Source organism: Papio anubis, chromosome 6, assembly GCF_008728515.1.
Source record: "Papio anubis isolate 15944 chromosome 6, Panubis1.0, whole genome shotgun sequence".
Taxonomy (NCBI): domain Eukaryota; kingdom Metazoa; phylum Chordata; class Mammalia; order Primates; family Cercopithecidae; genus Papio; species Papio anubis.
This window is the reverse complement of record NC_044981.1, coordinates 109440835-109450717: the sequence shown is the minus strand read 5'-3', so window position 1 is coordinate 109450717 and position 9883 is coordinate 109440835. Positions and strand designations below refer to the sequence as shown.

The window sequence follows — 9883 nt, the reverse complement described above, 5'->3', positions numbered from 1 at the left end:
GTGTTTTTTACCATTATAATGAGCAATGAGTCTGTCTGAAGACAAGTAAAATTAAAATGTGCATACTGTCTACAGGATAAATTTCCTGGCCAGGAGCAGTGGTTCACGCCTGTAATCTCAGCACTTTGGGAGGCTGAGGTGGGTGGATCACTCGGTCAGGAGTTCAAGACCAACCTGGCCAATATGGTGAAGCCCCGTCTCTACTCAAGATACAAAAATTTGCTGGGTGTGGTAGCACGTGCCTGTAGTCCCAGCTACTTGGGAGGCTGAGGCAGAATAGCTTGAATCCGGTAGGCGGAGGTTGCAGTGAGCCAAGATCATGCCATTGCACTCCAGCCTAAGCGACAGAGCGAGACTCCATCTCAGAAAAAAAAAAGAAAAGAAAAGAAAGAAAGAAGAGAAAAAAGAAAAATTCCTACTGAGGATAGTTCTGCTCTTGACTATGAAGCCAGTAGCGAGTGCTGTTTGTTTGTTTTCCAGAGTGCTAGGGTTTTATTACAAATGGAGTTGATTGCTAGAGAGGCCCTTTTCCAATCTTTCTTCTGTACCCTCTTCCCTCCCAAAGACATCCCTCCAGGGGAGGTCAGTAGGCCATTAGGAAGGAGGAAATATGGAGAGTGAAAAGGGGCACTGCTTTTGCCAACGTGCTCTGAAACAACCACTGAGTCCTTTTGGCTCCAGTTGAGAATCTTCTAGTGGAAGTGGAAGAGGTTTAATTCTCATCTTCAAGGTCCGTCATTTCTACATCCTGGGGGGCTTTTGTCTTCTTTTGCATTTTGAGCTGTGGTTCGATAGTCCTGGCTGACTTTGAGGGGCTTCCACCTCCATGGCTGCCTTCTCTTTCTGGGCAAGCCAGGTCTGCTGGAGGAGTTTTCCAGGCTTCTTCCCCTACAGAGTAAGGTTGGCACGTGCACTGGATGCCCGCTTCTTGAGGTGGTGCCGCATGATCAGCGCTTGGTCTATCACAGCCCCGAACTCCCAGTGCCTCAGACGCTGCTTGCGGTTCAACACCCGCCTGCTCTGAACAGCTTTTTCTTCAGCTGGGTTCGACGCCAGTTGATTTTTCCCCTGAGATTCCCCACGGTCGCTCTGCGACTCCAATAGGCGGTGCGTACTTCCGCCTGGGGTTTGTCGTGTTGGGGTGGTTTTCACATCCCGAGGACACGGTTGTGGGGCTTGTTGTGTTGATGGTGCAGTCACTGAGTCCCAAAGACATGGTTACTTCCTTGACTACCTATCTGGCCTCGGGAATGTCTATGCCATGCCTGTCTCACCACTGTATTTTGGAAGCACATAACTTGCTTGATTCCACAGGCTCATGCCTGAAGGAAATTGCCTCCTTGCCATCCTGCCTTGACTTTCGCCTATATCTGATTTAGATGAGACTCTGGGCTTCGGACTTTCGAGTTGATGCTGAAATGATTTAAGACTTTGGGGGGCTATTAGATGAAATGTATGTATTTTGTGAGAAAGACATGAATTTTGGGGCCCAGGGGCCAAAAAAAAATGCTATGGTTTGAATGTGTCCTCAGAAAAGCATGTGTGGGCTGGGCACCGTTGCTTACACCTGTAATCTCAACATTTTGGGAGGCCAAGGTGGGAGGATTGCTTTAGCCCAGGGGTTCAAGACCAGCCTGAGTAACATGGTGAGACTCTGTCTTTACCAAAAAAAAAGGTAATCATAACAAAAAATTAGCTGGGCATGGTGGTGTACACCTGTAGTCCCAGCTACTGGGGAGGCTGAGGTAAGACGATCAGTTGAGTCTGGGAGATTGAGGTTGCAGTGAACCATGATCGTACCACTGTACTGCAGCCTGGATAACAGAGTAAGATCCTCTCTCAAAAATAAATAAATTAATTAAAAGCATTTGTTAGAAACTTAATTTCCAATCTAATAGTGTTGAAAGGTAGAACCTAACAGAAGATGTTTAGTCTATAAGTAAGGGCTCCACACTTACTTGGATTAAGGTTGATTATAAAGGGGCTTGAAGCTGCAAGTTCAATCTCTTGCCTTTTTTTTTGGAGATGGAGTCTAGCTCTGTCACGCAGGCTGGAGTGCAGTGGTGCTCTCTCGGCTCACTGAACTTCCATCTCCCAGGCTCAAGCGTTTCTCCTGCCTCAGCCTCTGGAGTAGCTGGGATTACAGGCACATACCATCACACCCAGCTAATTTTTGTATTTTAGTAGAGATGGGGTTTCACCAGGTTGCCCAGGCTGGTCTCGAACTCCTGACCTCAGGTGGCCTGCCCGCCTCGGCCTCCCAAAGTGCTGGGATTACAGATGTGAGCCACCACGCCCAGCCTTCTTGCCCTTTCTTTGCCCTTTTGTCACAAAATGATGCAGCAAAAAAGACCCCTGTCAGATGTCAGCCCCTTGATCTTGGACTTCTCAGCCTTCTGAACTGTGAGCCAATAAATTTCTGTTCATTATAAATTACCCCGTTTCAGATATTCTGTTACAGCAGCACAAAATCAAGTGAGAAACTTGGTGAATAACCCTATTAATGTCTTATTGAATTCAGTTTGCTAGTATTTTGTTGAGGATTTTTACATGTGTGTTCACCAGAGATATTGGCCTGTAATTCTTTTTTTGTAATGTCCTTGACTGGCTCTGATTTCAGGATAAGTTGCAGGATACAAAATTAACATATTAAAATTAGTATCATTGCTATACACTAGCAACAAACTATTCACAAAATAAATCAAGAAAACAATCCTATTTGTTACAGCATTAATGAAAAACTTAGAAATACATTTAACCAAGAATACAATTAACTAAATACATTCAGTATATGAGAGATCCATACACTGAATACTATAAAACATTGATGAAATAAACTTAAGAGAAAAACAAATGAAAATATATACAGTGTTCATGGATTGGAGGAATTAACATTGTTAAATTGTCCATATTACCCAGTGATCTACAGATTCAGTGCAATCCCTGTCAAAATTGAAATGACATTTTTCACAGAAATAGAAAAGAACAACCCTGAAGTTTGTATAGAAAAACAAAAGACCTCAAATAGTCAAAGCAATTTTTAGCAAAACAAAGCTGGAGGCATCACACTACCTGACTTGAAAATGTACCAAAAAGCTATAATAATCAAAACAACCCATACTGTCATAAAAGCAGACATATAGACCAAAGAAATAGAAAACAGAGCCCACACATCTACAGTCAACTGATTTTCAGCAAAGCTGTCAAGGACATACAATGAGGAAAGGACATTCTCTTCAGTAAGTTGGGAAAATTAGATATAAACACACAGAGGAATGAACTTAGACCCTTATCTTGTCCCATGTACACAAGTCAAATCATAATGGGTTAATGTCTTAAATATAAGATCTGGAACTATAAAACCACTAGGGGAAAACACAGGGAAAGAGCTTCTTAACATTGGATTTGGCAAAAACTTTTGGATACAACCCGAAAAACACATGCAACAAAAGCAAAATTAGACTAATTGGATTGCACCAAACTAAAGAGCTTCTGCACACCAAAGGCAACAATCACCAGAGTGAAGAGACTATCTATGGGATGGGGAGAAAACATTTGCAAACCATGCATCTGAAAAGGGACCAATATCCAAAATATCTAAGAAACTCAAACAACTCAATAGCAAGAAAACAACCAGTTTAAAAAATGGGTAGGAATCTGTATAGATATTTCTCAAAAGAAGACATGTGAATTGCCAACAGGTATATGAAAAGGTGCTCAACATCACTAATAATGAATCAGGGAAATGCAAATGAAAGCCACAATATAACACAATTATATCACATGTGTTATAATAGTCTTTATCAAAAAAATAAAAGATAACAAGTGTTAACAAAAATGTGGAGGAAAGGGAACCCTGGTACATTGTTGGTGGGAATGTGAATTAGTATAGTTATTTTGGAAAACAGTATGGAGGTTCCCCCCAAAATTAAAATTAAAACTATTCTATGATTCAACAATTCTCTTTCTCAGTATATAACCAAAGGAAAGGAAGAAATATTCCCTCATCCATGTTCATTTCAGTATTATTCACAATGGTAAAGATATGGAGTCAACCTAAGTGTTTATCAACCTAAGTGCTTGTCAACTGATAAATGGATAAAGAAAATGTGATATATATACATAGCATTATACTATTCAGCCTTATGAAAAGAAAGATGTCTTGCCTTCCACATAGCAGTCTTGCAACAACATGGATGAATGTGGAAGACATCATCCTAAGTGAAATAAACCAGGCACAGAAAGACTAAAGACAAACTGAATGATCTCACTTTTATGTGAAATCAAGAGTAGAATGGAGGTAACCAGGGACTGGGGCGGGTGGTAGTGAGGTGGGAAATGGAGAGATATTGGTTAAAGTAAAAAGTTTAGTTAGACAGGAGGAATAAGTTCTGGAGATTCACTGTGAAGCATGGAGGCAATTGTGAATAATAATATATTGTATATTTGAAGACTGCTAAGAACATAGATTTTAGATGTTCTCGCTACACATAAAAACTGATAAGTATGTGAGTTGAGGGATATGTTAAATCATTCTACAGTGTGTATGTGTGTGTATATGTACATCATGAACCCCATAAATGTACAAAATCATTTGTTAATTAAAAACAAACTTTAAAATGACAAAAATAAAGATGTTTTCACATGTACAAAGGCTGAAAAAAATCAAAGACCAGCAGATCTGTATTATAAGAAAAATTAAAGGAGTCCTTCAAGCATAAGGAAAGTTTTATCAGATAGAAATATATTTATTTCTACCCAAAGGAATGAAGATACCAGAAATGGCAACTGTGTGGGCAAATACAAGTATAAGAAAACTTTCTCATTACATAATTCTCTTAGATGATAAACAAAGAAACAAAAAAACCATAGAGTGGGAGTGAATATGTATATATTTGTGTGTGTATATACATATACACACACTTATATTGCACTAACATGTATGATAATAGCACAAAGCTTAGAGGCAAGAAATAGTATGGCAGTTTTATACTATATATAAATGGACACAATAATATTTGAAGCTAGACTCAAACAAGTTAAAGACAAATACTATAAATCCAAAAGTAATAGCTAGAATCACAAAATAGAATAATACCTAATTAGCTAATAAACTAGATATAAAATATAAACTATATATAAACTAGATATAAAATATAAACGATATAAAAAATAAACCAGATATAAAATATAAACTAGATATAAAAAAGGAACCATAAAAATAACCAAAAGATGGCAAAAAAAAAAGAGGGAAAAAATGGAACAAAGAACAATTGGACCAAATAGAAAACAAATATCAAGAAGGTAGGTTTAAATCCAACCATATCAATAATCCCATCAAGTGAAAATTGTCCAATTATCTCAATTAAAAGACAAACATTTTTGAAGTAGATTTAAAAAAAATAAATGAATACTTGACTATATGCTGTCTGTAAGAAACACACTACCATGGAAAACTACAAAAAAATTAAAAGTAAATGGATGAAAAAATATACTATGCCAATATTAATTTCAAAAAAACCAAAGCTGGAGTGCTTATTTTAATACAAAACAATGTAGATTCCATAGAAAAAGCCATATCCAGGGACAAAAAGGTCATTTAAAAATGATAAAGTGTTCATTTTACTAAGAGAACATAATAATCTTAAATATTTATGCAACTAATGACAGAGCTTCAAAATACAAACAGCTTCTGACTTACAAATTTTCAACTTTACAACGTGCAGAAGGGATACACATTCAGTATGCTTTTTGACTTATGAAGTTGTGCACAGATAAACACACTGTGAGTTCAAACAGTGGGTGTGTCCAGACATAACCTCATTGTTGAGGAGCATCTGTACTTAAAAGCAAAGACTGATAGAATTACAAGAAGAAATAGACAAATTCACAATTATAGCTAGGGATCTGAATACTTCTCACTCAATAATAGCAGAAATACATAGACATCAGTAAGGATATAGAAGATATGGAGAGCACTATCAACCAAGTTGACCCAATTGATATTTATAGGTCATTATACCAAAGAACAGCAAAACACACCATATTCCCTTCCTGGACCATATTATAGGCCATAAAAAAATACTCAATAAATTTGTAAGAATTGAGTCACACCACTGTTTTCTCTGACCACCATGAAATTAGAAATTAATAAAAAGATATATGAAAAATTCCAGAATATTGCAAAAGTAAATAACAGACTTATACATAACCTACATGTCAAAGAAGAAATCAAAAGGAAAATTATAAAACACTTATAAATGAATAAAAAGGAAAGGACAAAATATTAGTGGTATGCTGCTAGAATAGAATTTGGAGGAAACTTTTAGGACTAAATATTTATATTAGGAAAGAATAAGGGTCTGAAATCAATGAACTCAACATTTACCTTAAGAATCTAGAAAAATAATGTAGAAAAGGAACAAATTAAAGTCCTTCAGGTACAAGGAAACAGAAGAAATAAAAAAAAAATTCAATTATAAGGAAAAATAGGGAAAAATCTGAGACCAAAAATGAGTTATTTGAGATCCATCTAAGTGATAAACCTGTAGTTAGACTGATCAGTATAAGGGGAGAAAAGACAGAATTTATCAATATTGGAATGCAAGAGATGACATTAGTACACATTCTTTTTTTTTTTTCTATCTTTATTTATTTATTTATTTATTATTATTATTATACTTTAAGTTCTAGGGTACATGTGCATAACGTGCAGGTTTGTTACATATGTATACTTGTGCCATGTTGCTGTGCTGCACCCATCAACTCGTCAGCACCCATCAACTCGTCATTTACATCAGGTATAACTCCCAATGCAATCCCTCCCCCCTCCCCCCTCCCCATGATAGGCCCCGGTGTGTGATGTTCCCCTTCCCGAGTCCAAGTGATCTCATTGTTCAGTTCCCACTTATGAGTGAGAACATGCGGTGTTTGGTTTTCTGTTCTTGTGATAGTTTGCTAAGAATGATGGTTTCCAGCTGCATCCATGTCCCTACAAAGGACACAAACTCATCCTTTTTTATGGCTGCATAGTATTCCATGGTGTATATGTGCCACATTTTCTTCATCCAGTCTATCACTGATGGACATTTGGGTTGATTCCAAGTCTTTGCTATTGTGAATAGTGCCGCAATAAACATACGTGTGCATGTGTCTTTATAGCAGCATGATTTATAATTCTTTGGGTATATACCCAGTAATGGGATGGCTGGGTCATATGGTACATCTAGTTGGCCATCAGAGAAATGCAAATCAAAACCACAATGAGATACCATCTCACACCAGTTAGAATGGCGATCATTAAAAAGTCAGGAAACAACAGGTGCTGGAGAGGATGTGGAGAAATAGGAACACTTTTACACTGTTGGTGGGATTGTAAACTAGTTCAACCATTATGGAAAACAGTATGGCGATTCCTCAAGGACATTAGTACACATTCTATAAATATTAAAGATACTAGAATATTGTGATGATTTTATTCCAATAAATACAATAAATTAAATTAAAAATGCATTGAAAGATACAAACTACTAAAGCTCACTCAAGAAGAAATAGATAACCTGAATAGACCTTTATCTATTAAAAAGTTGTATTTCAAACACCTTTTCACAAAGAAAATGACAGACTCAGACAGCTCCCTTGTAGAATTCCAGCAATAGTAAGGGAAGAAATCATACCAATTCTACACAAACATCCAGAAAATTGAAAAGAAAATAATATGTCCCAAAGGCATTGTATGAAAACTACAGACCAATATTCCTCATAAATATAAATACAAATTAACAAATATATATGTATACATATTTAAATATATAATATTTTAAAAGGGTAGTTAATACATTGTGATGAAGTGGCATTAACCCCAGGAATGCAAGATTGCTTTAACATTAGAAAATCAATCAATGTAATTCATGTTAACAAATCCAGAGAGAATAACCACATGGTTGTATGAATTGATGGAGAAAAAAAATTGACAAAATCCAACAGCCATTTCTGATAAAAATTCCCAACAAGCTAGGAATAAAATGGAACATCATCTTGATAAGAGGATATTTGAAAAACCTACAGCTAACATCATTCTGAATGTTTTCCCCTAACATCTGGAACAAGGCAAGCGTATCTTCATCAACATTTTTTTATTTCTATTTTACTGGAGGTTTTAGCTAGTACAAATTGGCAAGGAAAATAAATACAAACCATATAGATTGAAATGGAAGAAATAAAACTGTATTTATTTGTAGAAGACAAAAATCACCTACAGAGAACAAGACTTTCAATTATAACTGAGTTTTGCAAGGTTGCAGAATACAAGATCAATATGAGAATAAATTGTATTTCAATACATTAGCAATAAATCATTGAAAATTGAAATTAAAATGCCATTTACAATAGCACAAAAAACAGGGGTAAAGCTGATGTAAAGTGCACAAGACATACAATGAAAAGATAAAACTTTGCTAAGAGAGATTTTGAAATATGGAAATCAGTGGAAGAACTCTATGTTAATGGATTGAAAAACTCAAGGTTCCTAAGATACCAGTTCTCTATAAATTGATCTATAGATTCATTATAATCCCTATCAAAATCCATCATGTTTTTATAGAAATTGGTAAGCTGGTTATAAAATCTATGTAGAAATGCCAAAAAAGTAGGATAGGCAAAACAACTTGGGGAAAAAGAGGGAATTTTTATTTTTTTATTTTTTATTTTTTGGCAGAAAAGAAATAAAGAACTCTCATTACCTGAATTCAAGACTTATAAAGCTACAGTTATCCAGGCAGTGTGGTTTTGGAGTTCAGGAGGCAAAGATATTAATTAAACAGAATTAAGTCCTGAAATAGTCCCTCATATTTATATAAAACTGATTTTTGACCAAGGTGCAAAGGCAGTTCGGTAAAGAAAGAATGGCCTTGTCAACAAATGATGTTGAACAAATAGATATCCACTTAGATCCACATATTCTACTGTATTTCTTAGATACAGCACCAAAAGTGTGATCCATAAAGGAAAAATCGATAATTTGAACTTTATATAAAAAAACTTCCAAAGATACTGCTAAGAAAATGAAAGACGGCCAGGCGCGGTGGCTCATGCCTATAATCCCAGCACTTCGGGAGGCCAAGGCGGGCAGATCACAAGCTCAGGAGATCGAGACTGTCCTGGCTAACATGGCGAAACCCCATCTCTAATTAAAAAAAAAAAAAAATTAGGCGGGCATGGTAGTGGGCGCCTGTAGTCCCAGCTACTCTAGAGGCAGAGGCAGGAGAATGGCGTGGACCCGGGAGGCGGAGCTTGCAGTGAGCCAAGATCCCGCCACTGCACTCCAGCCTGGGCGACAGAGCGAGACTCTGTCTCAATAAATAAATAAATAAATAAATAAATAAATAAATAAATAATAAAAAGGCAAATGAAAGACAAGGCATATGCTGATAAAGCACCTGTATCCAGAATATATACTCTCAAATCTCGACAATGAAATAACACAATTAAAAAAGGGAAATAATTTTTTTCAAGTTCTCTCATGAGGTTGCAAAAGCAAATAATTTTAACACATCACCAAAATGTACAGAGGCAAATAACATGAAAGATGCTAAACATCATTAATAATTAGAGAAACGGAAATTAAAACAGGATACTACTACGCACTCATTAGAATGACTAAAATTAAAAAGACTGACAATACCGAGTTTTGACAAGAACATGAAATAAATGGAATTCCCACACACTATTTGAGAACATACAATGGCACAGCTACTTTAGAAAACACTTTGTTAATTTCTTAAAAAGCTGAAAATACATGCAGCATACCATTTAACCTTTCTACTCTTATTTACCTGAGACATGAAAATATAACCACTTACAAAGACTTGTTATGAATGTTTAC

At 36.2% G+C, this 9883-nt stretch overlaps 1 pseudogene; it reads right to left on the bottom strand.

Moving 5' to 3' along the window:
- Window positions 1-374: 374 nt before the first annotated feature.
- LOC108585282 lies at window positions 375-5837 on the bottom strand (annotated as a pseudogene).
- Window positions 5838-9883: the final 4046 nt, after the last annotated feature.